General features: G+C 48.0%; 1 protein-coding gene across 3 annotated transcripts in view; it reads left to right on the forward strand.

Moving 5' to 3' along the window:
- Nucleotides 1-267: 267 nt before the first annotated feature.
- TEAD4 (TEA domain transcription factor 4) overlaps nucleotides 268-12,611 on the forward strand; it is a 73,524-nt gene continuing 61,180 nt past the window's right edge. Inside the window, exon 1 of one of the 3 annotated variants that reach the window (XM_080662714.1) lies at nucleotides 268-573. The gene's annotated coding sequence lies outside the window, so the exon portion shown is untranslated. The remainder of the gene's footprint in view (nucleotides 574-12,611) is intronic. The other 2 variants (XM_080662713.1, XM_080662712.1) reach the window with 2 other exon arrangements.

The following is a 12,611-nucleotide window of genomic DNA, read 5'->3' on the forward strand; positions in this document are numbered from 1 at the left end:
TACCCCAGGTGAGTGCCCGGCCCACCGCACCCCGGCCGTGCGCTCCGCTCGCCCCTTCCCGCCCCGGACTCCGGACTCCCGCCGGCTCCGCAACCTCTCTTCCCCGCTCCCTCGGCGGCCCGACCCCGCTCCTGATCCCCCCACCCCGCCCCTCCCGGCCCTCCCGGCCCCGGCCCCGGCCCCGGCCCCGGCCCGTTTCCCCGGCTCCCTTCCTCTGGGCCGTTGACTCACCGCTCCTGGAATAGGGGTCTCCCGTGCTTTCCCGGCAGTCCCGTTCTGGGAAAACTCCTCCCTCCACGCCGCGCCGCGCAGCTCCGCAAGCCGCTGGGTGGCGGCGAGCTGGGCTCGGGTGCGCCGGGGCGGCCCGGTTCGCGGCCCCGCCTTCCTCTCCGCCCAGCGGGTCGGCCTCCGGGCGGGGGCCGGGTCTCCGCGTTGACCCCCTCCGGTCCCCGCAGAGCCAGAGCCGCGCGCTCGGGAACTCGGCGGGGCCGCGGCTTCAAGAGTTGGCGCACGGGACGGACTCCGTGGAACTGGCTTAGCGCAGCCACCGCACCTCCCCTCACTCTGGTACCGGTAAGGCGCGGGGAGGTGAGGGAGGGTTAGCCCTTCGCCTGCGGGCAGGCATCGGGGTGAGGGGCGCGCGAGGCGCTCCGACCCGGATGGACTAGGGAGAGAGCGGGCACGTGGAGGCTCTGCGGACTGCAGGGTCGGGCTGAGGTACGAGGGGCGTTGGGAAAAGGGAGCGTGGGGAGCTGAAAAGACCAGAGGCAGAACTGAGAACCCCGGCGATGGAAGAGGCCCGGCATCCACGCCTCTTATCCTGCTGGGTCCTTTTGGAGGTAGGCGTGTTGGCTGTTAAGTGCTAAGCTTTGGGAGAGCAAAGGGGACCTGTACTGAGGTCCCTGCTCTACAGGGCTGAGAAGCCTGTTGTGTCCCTGATGGGGACTGGAGGCGCCCAAGCCTCAAAGCAAACATTTCTCAGTAACACCCTCTCTGTGCAGAGATGTGTAAAGGGTGTTCTGGTGAGCTCATGTGAAGTAGTCTGATTGTCCTGTCTTCTTAGCTTTGCGTGTATGTGAGGTGGTATCTTTCACATGAGTCAATTTGGCCTAGTAGGTGTATTTGTTTGAGTATATTTCCACTTGAGAAAAGTGCTGTCTGTCTGAAAGTGTGAGTGTCCAAGTACTGTGTTTCTAAGTGTGTCTTTTTCTGTGAGGATGTTGGTTTGGGGCATGACTGTTCTTCCTCAGTGCGTAACTGTGGGCCAGAGACAGCGTGTGGCCCCCAGGCACCGTTCCCCTGGACTGGGCAGAGCTGGAAGGAAGCTCTTTCCCAGGGAGAGTGGGTTCTGTTCTTGCCTGGAACAGTAGAGAACAAGTTGGTGGAAGACCAAAGGAAGTTGAGATCTTTGTCACTTGTTGATGGGATGGGTTATTGATCATTAGAGTTGGGGAAGATTATGGGGAGGAGACCATTTGAATCTGGAGACTTGTAGAGACAACACTTTTAAAGTTGGCCCCGAGGACAAAGAGGAATCCATGTATGCCAGCCACAACTACTTTCTGTTGGTCCAGTTCTCCTTGGGGCTGCCATGCAGTCCAATGGATGAACCCTTAATTCTTTACAACTTTCCATCCTACACTTTCCTGTGGCAAGGAGAATGACTAGCACATTTCGTGAATGCTACAGTGCCAGCATGGGAGGGAAGGGCTGCCTTAGATTTGCTAGTTGAGCAGGAGGAGACCCCACTGGGTGTCTTAGTTGCCTCATCTCTTTCTGCTTTGCTTTCAGTTTTCTCTCCATTTGGAGTTTTACTATCAGAAACGTTTTCAAGGAGTGAACTGGGTAGGGGAAGTGACATAGTATGTGGGGTGGGGGTTAGGGCACACAGGCAGACTGACCTCAGGGTTCTGCATTCCCACAACATGTTGATGTGGGCATATTTTTTAGGGTTTCTTGGAAGGAAGGAACAAGACACTCTCATTGGGATGGGAACTCTGGTCACTGCTCCTCCATGCACTCCGAGGATGCAAATGTTCTGGTGGGACCCTCCTCACTCTTAACCTTCTTAGGCCAGGTGTGTGGCCGGGGCTTCAAGGGTGTCTGGTCTAAAGGCAGCATTGATAGTGTGGAAAGGGTACAGGTTTCGTGGTCAGACATTCCTGTGTTCCATGCTGGCCATTACCTCACTACGTTTGAGACTCTCAGGTTGTTTTCTGAAGAGTAATATGGGAGGGGGTTAGTTGATATACATCCAAAAAGTTTGTTGTGAAATTTAGATGTTTGCAAAGTACCTAGCACAGTGCGTGGCATTTCCTGGGGACTCAGTAGCCAATGCTCCCCAAGCTTATTTCAGCATGGAACCTCTTTTTTCCTGGGGCCTTCTCTGAACATCTGTTGCTAGACCCTGCCCTGTTCATTCATGTTTATTCAGCAAACCTGAATTGAGCGTTTACTATAGGCCAGGCCCTGTACCATGCTTTTCATCCTTAGGAATCAGGATAGCTTGTGGGCCAGGCGCAGGTGGGGACAGGCTTCATCACAGGGGCTTTTGCCTCCAAGTCCTATGTTCTAATTCCAGTTTTGCCTTGACTGCAGGGTAAACCTGTTGAACATTATTGGGCACTCTAATGTCAGCATCGCGCTCCCTCATATTAAAGACAGGGAAACTGGCCTGGCAGTACTTGAGTGTCGACCTGTGAACCAGGAGGTCACTGTAAGATTCTGGTCAGAGCACATGCCAGGGTTGTGGGCTTGGTCCCTAGTGGGGGTGTGTGCAAGAGGCAGCTGATCAATGATGCTCTCATCATTGATGTTTCTTTCTCTCCTTCTTCCTTACTCTCTGAAATCAATAAAAATATATTTTTTTAAAAAATAACAACAGGGAAACTGAGGTCCCTAGAGGGACAGTATCTTGCTTAAACTTGCACAACCAATGAGTTGCAGACCTGGGACTAGAACCCCCTGTTTTCACTTTGCATTCTGTCTTTCGCTCTGTGGATCCCAATGCTCAGACCCCCAGTCACCTTCATCTTACAGGGGTGGAGCCGCAACAGTTTGACTTGGGTGACGTCTGTCATCTTGTGGCTCAGATAAGGTTGTTAGGAGGCAGAAATACTCCTCTCCAAACCAGCAAAAAGCACAGAACTGTGGAATCTGAGAATGCCACCTCTGGAAGGGGCCCTTAAGAGGTCTTTAAAATGCACCCTCCATTCTCCTTGCTGGTCTGTACATGACTCAGCCAGGTGGAGAAGGTCTCTATCTTTCTAAGGTCTCCTGGGATGCAGATTATCACTGTCTCCTGTGGTTTCCATTCTGGAGTCTTGTGCTAGTGACTGTCACAGAGCAATACCTTTTGCCTAATCTGTGGCTTCTCTCCTTCTCCGGTGGAGGTGAAGGACATGGGCCACCACTTTGCTCCGCTGACTTTCCTGTTGTTCTGGTCAGTCCTGGGAAATTCAGGACTTGTAGGGATGGCTCTACCTAGCCTGTCTTCCTTTGCCCTCCATGACCCTTTGTTGGCAGGGGTTGGGAGGAGAGCTCCCTTTAAAGCCCTGAAATTGGAGCTGAACAGCTGCTCTCCGTCCCCCCTTTCCCCCCTCACTTTAACCGCTCTGGGGCCCAGGTGGAGGTGGGGGCAGGGCCTTGTTCCTGGCAGCACAGTTTCTGGCTCCTATGTTTTATTTTATTTATTAAAAAATTTTTTTTGTTAATCCTCACCTGAGGATATTTTTTTCCATTGATTTTTTTTACAGAGTGGAAGGGAGAGAGGGTGAGTGGGAGGGAGGGAAGGAGGAAGGGGTAGAGACAGAGACATAAAGAGAGAGAGAGAGAGAGAGAGAGAGAGAGAGAGAGAGAGAGAGAGAGAAAGAGAGAGAAACGTCAATGTGGGAGAGACACATTGATCATCAGTCGGTTGCCATTCACACGAGCCCTGACTTGGGACCAGGTATTGAACCTGTAACCCAGGTACATGCCCTTGACTGGGAATTGAACTCGTGACCCTGCGTGGGCCCACGCTTCAACCACTGAGCAACACCAGCCAGGGCCCCAACTCTCCTATGTTTTAATTCCAGATTTGCTTTGACCTCTTCTGAAATGACAGTTCTTCCCTTACTTTTGGGTTTTCCATTTAGATATTGGGGAGATTCTAATCATCTGTGTGACATGGTCCTGGAGCCTTCAGCTTGTAGCGACTGGCTCTTTGGAAACTTTCCCACTAAAACTCCAGTCCCTAAGATCTGTGCCCACCCCTCCTGTCTTTAATACTGGCAGGCTCACGGAAAGGCAGGAGGATGGGCCTGGCTCCCTGTGGTGTGGGCCAGCTCCTTGGCGGTGCTGAGGGTAGGCGGGCCCCCATGGGTGGGAACGCAACTTCCTTTGACCCAAACTTCATGGGAACAATAGACTTCAGAGGAGTCACCAGGGGCAGGAAATGGGAGCTGTGCTAAGGCTGGGTGACCCTCCTGGGGGATGGGATTGCATATCCGGCCGAAAGGAAGGACAGGGTGTTGGGATCAGTGCAAAGGGCACTGGGGAGGGGCTGATGACACATAGGGTGGGCCTCTCCTCTTAAGGGGGCTGTTGACTCAGTGAAACCTGAGCTGCTTAGAGTCCATTATTTGGCGGAGCATTCTGCTTTGTGTCTTACTAACAAAGGCACTGTGTGTGATACCTGACAGCCTCCACTGCTGCCCAGCTCACCCCTGCCAGAGCCAGGTCTTCCCCTTCCCTTCAAGCCCCTTGAGATGTCTGCATGAATCTTTCTGGCTGGATTAAAGGCTACTTTTGTTTCTTCCTGGATGATCTCCATCTTGGCGTTAAGCCTTGAGTAATAGTTGACTGGGGAGGCAATTTGTGCAGTGGGCAGAGCTCTGGGTGGGGAAGCAACAGGCCTGGATCAGCTGGACAACATAAAGGGATTTTTTTTTTTTTTTTGGCACAGGCAGAGCAAGAAGACACAAGACAGTCAGGGGGAGATTCCTGCTTGAAGCAGGTGGTGGAATGTTCTGGGAGGCAGAGTCTCTTATCTTGCCTTGATCTTTGTGAGGGTAGAACAGACTTTGTGAAAAGGTTAAGGAGGACTGTGGGAGAAAAGAGGATCAGACCACACTGAGTTGCTTTGGTTTTCTTGAGTTCAGGTTACCAGACTCTTACAGGTCAGGTTTTTGGGGTCCTGAGAAGCTGTAGGAGTGACCACGGAATCACTCCAGGGTCTGGGAGGAGGTAAGAGTGGCAAAATAACAAATGCTGCCCTGACTTATTTCTTCAGTGTAGCAAGATGGGGATCCTGGAAATGGCAGGCTGTTTGGCTTCTTGTTGATCCCCCAAATTCCAGGTCAGATATTGGAACAAAAAATCTATGGGGACTTCAAAATGAAGTTGAGGTAACTAATAGCCACCACATGTTCACTCTGTCAAGTCTTGGAAAATAATATAGTTTGGATGGAGGAATGTTCAGTAAGAACTTTGAGTCTAATGATTTTCTTAGGTTTGAGAGAAGTAAGTATGATTTGGCTGATACAGCAGTACGATGGATCTGTACCTGGTTGAAAGGTTACCCTGGGGGGAGGTCTCCAGCAATATGTCTCAGAGCTGTCTTCTCTCATCCTCTATAGATTCTGTGGGTGTTTAAGGCAGCAAGCAGGATTCTAAATAATCTTAATTGACTAGAATGCAGAAATTAAGCAGAAATATGAAATTAAAAAACATTTTGCCTGTTAAAACTCATACATGCTCATTGTAGAAAACCTTTATAGGTTAAAGGAGAAACAAAATGGTGCATAGTACCACAACTTAGGGATGGGCACAGTCAGTATTTTGGTAAAGGTCTCTCCAGATTTGTGTTCATGCAAACTGTATATTTTAAATAATTGCAATTATACTCCTTTCTTCCTACTGAATACTATACAGTGAGCAATATCCCATGTCATAAAAAATCACTTAAAACCATAATTGTAAGGGTCTTAATAATATTACATTATATGAATGCCCCTTAATTTTTTAAATTTATTTTTTAACACAAACCTGGCACAGACTAAGTGCATTCTCTTTTTTTTCTTTTTTCAGAGAGATGAAGGGAGAGGAGGAGAGAGATAGAAACACTGAGGATGAGAGAGAATCATTGATTGGCTCCCTCCTGTATGCCCCCCAACTGGGGATTGAGTCCACAACCCAGGCATGTGCCATGGCTGGGAAGTGAACTGTGACTTCCTGGTTCATGGGTCAATGCTCAACCACGGAGCCACACTTGGCCAGGCAGAATGCCCCTTAGTTTATTTAACTGTACCCTACTATACTTTTAAAAGTTGTTTTCAACTTTTAGCCATTAAAAATTACTTGCTATCTAGCAATGTGAACACTTTCCTCAAGATGAACTCTAACAGATTTAAGTGTAAAATCCTGCATTTAAGTTCAGAACATCAATTATATGAGTATAGAATAGGAACTATCAATTCTGGTGAAAACATATTTGGGCTTTCATTTGACAAAGGAAGGGGAAGGGAAATGAGCATTTATGAAGTGCCTGCTAGGTACCAGGTGTTATTCTAGACATTTTTGCCTACATCATCTCCTTTAATCTCTGTGAAGTAGGGTTCGTTTTTTGTTTGTTTTGTTTTTTAACCTTTACTGCACAGAAGAGGAGAAAAGTTACACAGAGATTAATGCTTGGGTTGGAGTTTGAACCCAGGTCGATCTGAGTCTTCGCACCGCCCCATTAAGCCAAATCTGTGCCTAGTGGTGTGGTAGGGTTTGTGTCAGAAGAACCTTAGTCCACTAAGCTCTGTGCTGCTCGGGCCACCTTGGGAGTCACCTCGGCTTTTGGAGGGTGGATACACCATGACCTGTTAAGTATGGAGCTTGCTGGTGTTGTGTCTTAGCAGAGGGCAGATGAGGATTGGAACCTGTCCGGTCATCAGGGTGTGTCATTTCTCATTGCCAGAAGGCGGGCCCTCTTTGCAGCAATAGTAAGTCAGCTCCATCTGCTCTAAGTCAGTTTCACTACGTAGTACCACCTAGAACTACATAGAATTTCATTACCTGGAACTCGTCAGGGATGCTTTGGAGGTCTCTGCACTGGGTGGGAAATTGGACCAGATGACATCTAGGTCATCCATTCTGGGCCTCAGTTTCTCCACATGCAGCAAGTAGGGATTGTAGTAGTCAATGTGGGAGATATTTTCCCACTTTGACATTCTGGAATTCCTGCTGGAGGCAAGGCTGAGAGATATGGGGGTGGGGTGGGGCAGGGTCCAGGCAGTTAGAGGTGACAGAAAGGGGAGATGTGGGAGTTACTGCATGGCTCCCCATCATCTTTGTACCAGCTGCATGAACAGGTGTTAGGGACAGGCTGCACCCCGAGGCGAGGGCAGGGAAAGATGGCTCCAGCATGGAGCACAGATTCCAGACCTGTGCTGTCCAATAGAGATATGGCATAAGCCAGATATATAATTTTAAGTCATCTAGGGGTCACATTTAAGAAGTAAAGAAAGTGGTAAAATGAATTTTAATATGTTTTATTAAACTACTATACCTAAAATATTTTTAAACATATAATCAATACTTTAAAACAATTGAGATAGTTTACCTTTTCTTCGTACAAAGTATTAGAAATCTAGCATATATTCTTTTACACTTTAATAGCACATCTCAATTTGAATTAGCCACTTTTCAAGTGCTCAGCAGCCACAAGTAGCTAGTGGCTAAGTTTGGACAGGATAGCTTTGGAGCAAGTTATCTAACTGCAGTGTGTCTTATTTTCTCCTCTGCAAAATGGGCATGATAATATTAGTAGAACCAACCTCATGAGGTTTATGTGAAGATTAAATTGGTTATTGTTTATAAAGTGCTTAGTTTTTTGCCTGGCAAATACTAATCACTGTATACGTTTTTATCAAATAAATCACTTATAGATGGTCCTTAAACCCTGGACAAGCTAGAATTTATACAGAGAGGCTGGTGACGTGCTTGGAAAAACCCAGTCACAGAGTGATCCTGTGGTGTTACCGGTACACTGTGCCTGTGCCTGGGAGTTCTACATAACGGACTTGTCTTAGAGCAGATGGACCTGACCTGCTATTGCTGCAAAGAGGGCCTTCTGGAAGTGAGAAATGACGCACCCTGATGACAAGAGAGGCTCCGGTCCTTCAACAGGTGTGCGCCGAACATCTTTCTGCTTGGGGCTTGGAATTGTGCTGGGTGGCATGGAGGAAGAAGCAAAAGCGTCCTCAGAAATGTTCCATCGTATACTGAATGACCTCATGTTGGAATGGAGCGGAGGTCACTTCTGGTATTTGAAGGGCAGTAGTGGTGCTGCTTGTGCAAGAGAAGTACCAGTGGCTTCTGATGCCCCACTCAGAACACTGCCAGCCCAGCACTGCCAGCCCAGTGCTCTTGGCATCAGTCCCCTCTGCTTGCACCTGGCCTCAGCCAATCCATTGTGGTGTCAGAGCACCCACTGTGTGCCTGGACTGTGCCAGGTGCAGTGTGGGGAATGTGGAGGGAAGACCTGGTGCTTGTGATCCAGAGGGGAGACAGACTGAAAGCATACACTGACAACCTGTAAGATGAAAGAAGGGCTAATTAGAGGCACAAACAAGGGGGTGCCTGGTAAAGATGATTCATTCTGATGCAACTGGGAGGAGTCAGGGAACACTTCACAGAGGAGGAGTCACTTGAGCAAGCATTATGGGATGGATAGGGTTTTTTTAAAAATATTTTTATTGATTTTTTAAAGAGATGAAAGGAGAGGGATAGAGTCAGAAACAACGATGAGAGAGAAACATCGATAAGCTGCCTCCTGCGCACACCCTACTGAGGATGTGCCCGCAACCAAGGTACATGCCCTTGACCGGAATCGAACCTGGGACCCTTCGGTCCGCAGGCTGGCGCTCTGGCCACTGAGCCAAACCAGCTAGGGCAGGGTTTTTTTTTTTTTAAACTTTTTATATTTATAGTAACATTTTATTGCGTCGTTTTTAAATTTTTCTTTATTGATTACAGGGAGGAATGGAGAGGAAGGGAGAGAGAAACATCAGTGATGAGAGAGAATCATTGATTGGCTGCCTCCTGTACGCCCCACACTGGGGATTAAGCCCACAACCCAGGAACATGCCCTGACTGGGAATCAATCCTTGACCTCCTGGTTCATAGGTTGATGCTCAACCACTTAGCTATGCTGGCCGGGCAGGGATGGGTAGGGTTTTGATTGCGCTGTGTATAAATAAGAGAGGGACAGAGGAAGAGAGGAAGGAAGAGAGAGAGAAATCTGGGAAGACAGAAAAAAATAGAAATTTCAGGGCTATAGTCATGGAGATAATTGGTCTTTATGGAAGAGGTAGATTGAAGCTGAGCCCTCTGGGCAGAATAAGGAGGACTTTTTAAAAATGTAATTTTAAATTTACATATAGCAAAATTTACTCTGTGGTGCACAGTTCTGTGGGTTTAGACAAATACATATAGTTGGGTATTCACCACCACAGTCAAGAGGAGAACTTTTGTCTCCTCAAACAGTGCCCTTCTGTGCTGCCCCTCTAGGACCCCTCCCCCAAGCCCATCCCGGACAACTCTGCACTCCTGTAATTGTGCCTTTTCAAGAAAGTCAGACGGACTCCTACGGTATGTAGCTTTTGAGTCTGCTGCTTTCACTCAGCAAATGTTTTGAGATCCATTCAAGTTGTGTGTATCAAGAATTCATTCCTTTCTTTTGCTGAGTAGCAGTCCATTGTGTGGATGGTGCACCACAGTGTGTTCATCCATTCACCCATTAAAGGACTTTTGGGTTGTTTCTAGCCTTTGCCAATTAAGAGTAAAACTACTGTCAACATTCATGTCCAGATTTTTATGTGAACACAGGCCTTCATTTCTCTTGGAGTGGGAATACCTGGGAATGGTATTCCATATGACACTTGTGTGTTTAATGTTTTAAGAAAACACCAAACTGTTCCCAAAGTATACCATTTTGCATTCCTACCAGCAAAGCATGAGCATTCCTTTGCTCCATATCTTCAACAGCACTTGGTATATCAGGCTTCTTTTTGTTTTTGCCATTCTAATGGGTGTGTAGTGAAATCTCAGGGTGGTTTTAATTTGCATTTCTTTACTGACTAATGATGTTGAACATCTTTTCAGGTGTTTGCCATTCATATAACATCTTTGGTAAAGTGTCAATCCAAATCTTTTGTCTATGTTTTCTTTTGAGTTCTTTAATATTTTGCATGTAAGTCAGATGTGTGATTTACACATGTTTTAAAAAAATTTTTTGGAGAAAACTCATTTAGGGAGAAAAATCTCCAAAAGAAGATGATGTGTGTGAGGGACCCTGAGAGTGAGGTTTAGAGTTTGGTGTCATAACCCTTGACCTTTCTTCAAGGGTGATGTGGGGCTTGGATGAGGCAGGGGGCTGGGTGGGGGAAACACCTAGAGACTGACCTATGCAAAAGGTAGGAAGAAACAGGGCCTTCATGGAAGGCCCTGGCTAAGTCTATTCCTGGCTTAGCACTCGCCATAGAGCATGGTTTGCTGGGCATCTCCCTGTCTGGTTGGCTGTGCCTGGTCTATTCCGCATGGCTGGCTGGGTCAGGTTGGGCTGGTCCCATATAGAACAACAAATGCTTGTGCCCAGCCTGGGTATCAGCCATTTACATGGCCTTGTTTCCAAACTGGATGACCATGCATTCTGGAATGGGAGGTGGGGCATTTGTCAGGCCTTCAGGGGTAAGCCACTGGGTGGGAGTGTAGCTGGTGCAAGAGAGAATCAGTGGGGTGTATTTTCTGGGTCAGGGTGGGTCCTCTGTGATGGTGACCTCAGCCAAGGGTCTCAGGGCTTTGGGCCATTGGAACTTCTAGAGCAGTGGTTCTCAACCTTTCTAATGCCGCGACCCTTTAATACAGTTCCTCATGTTGTGGTGACCCCCAACGATAAAATTATTATTATTATTATTATTTTAAATATATTTTATTGATATTTCACAGAGAGGAAGGGAGAGGGATAGAGAGCTAGAAACATCGATGAGAGAGAAACATCGATCAGCTGCCTCCTGCACACCTTCCACTGAGGATGTGCCCGCAACCAAGGTACATGCCCTTGACCGGAATCGAACCCGGGACCTTTCAGTCTGCAGGCTGACGCTCTATCCACTGAGCCAAACCGGTTTCGGCAAATTATTTTCGTTGCTCTATAACAGCGGTTCTCAACCTGTGGGTCGTGACCCACAGGTTGAGAACTGCTGGCAGGGTCACCTAAGACCATCAGAAAACACAGATATTTACATTATGATTCATTAACAGTAGCAAAATTACTGTTATGAAGTAGCAACGAAAATAATTTTATGGTTGGGGGTCACCACAACATGAGGAACTGTATTGAAGGGTCGCGGCATTAGAAAGGTTGAGAACCACTGTTCTAGAGCATCTCAATCTTCATGTCTATCTCTGTCTGAGCAAAGTGGCTCTGAGATGGAAGAACATTTCTATGAAAAATGACCAAGGGTAGGATGGCTGCTCCTTCTGCCTCTTGTCCGTGCTCAGTCCATCCTGTCCACTCCTGTGTCCTGGGAGCTCTGGCACTGTCCAGATGCTGGGGTCTTCATTCTTCCCTGAGACGTGCCTTTTCCAGAGATGATTAAGGCCTAGAGGTGGAGTGTGGGCAGAGCTGAAGAGGGAGCCCTGCTTTCCTGGAGCTGCTAATGCTGGTTGCCCCAGAGCCCTGCGGGCTCCCAGGCCCCTTGATGCTCTGGGCGCTGGAGGGCTGCTCCCCGGCACAGAGAGCCCCTGCCTGGCTTCTCCCTGAGCAGGGCCTACACTCAGAGCCCCCACCTGGAGTGCCTTGTGCTGCATGGGTGCCAGGTGTGGGTGCACCCTCTGGTCCTGGCAGGGTGGGGCATAGTCTTGTCTCTTTGGGTGAGCAACTGATTAGGCAGATGCACCCCAGGTCTGAGAAACAAGCATTTGGTGAGCAGCAGGCTGTGTGTGTGTATGAGCTCTAGTTCTGTCAATTTCCAGAGGGATCGCCATTTGACAGGATTCAGTGGCAAGTCCTGTCAGGCAAAGGCTCAGTTATCTATTTTGAGATCTGAATTTTCATAGGACAGGCCTACTTAAAGTGAAGCACTTTCTTAAATTTTGCTTTATTTTAGAACCCTGAGGAAAGGCCCTGTGGAGAAAAAACATGCAAGACCTACTCTCCTCACCTCTGTTTTTTGTTTTGTTTTTTATTTATTTTAAATATATTTTTATTGATTTCCGAGAGGAAGGGAGAGGGAGAGAGAGAGAGATAGAAAAATCAATGATGAGAATCATTGACCGGCTGCCTCCTACATGGCCCCCACTGGGGATCGAGCCCACAATCTGGCCATGTTCCCCTGACTGGAATCAAACCCGGGACCCTTCAGTCCACAGGCTGATGCTCTATCCACTGAGCCAAACCGGCTAGGGCTTGTTTTGTTTTGTAAATTAATAGCCTTTATTTTTTTGAGCAATTTTGGGCTTACAGAAAAACTAAGCAGAAAGTATAGATAGTTCCTTCCCTTCTCCCCCACTTGCTCCTGTTATTAACATCTTACACTAAAGTCCATAGTTTACATCAGAGTTCACTCTTTGTGTTGTTCATT

This window comes from Plecotus auritus (genome assembly GCF_963455305.1).
Source record: "Plecotus auritus genome assembly, chromosome: 3".
Taxonomy (NCBI): Eukaryota; Metazoa; Chordata; class Mammalia; order Chiroptera; family Vespertilionidae; genus Plecotus; species Plecotus auritus.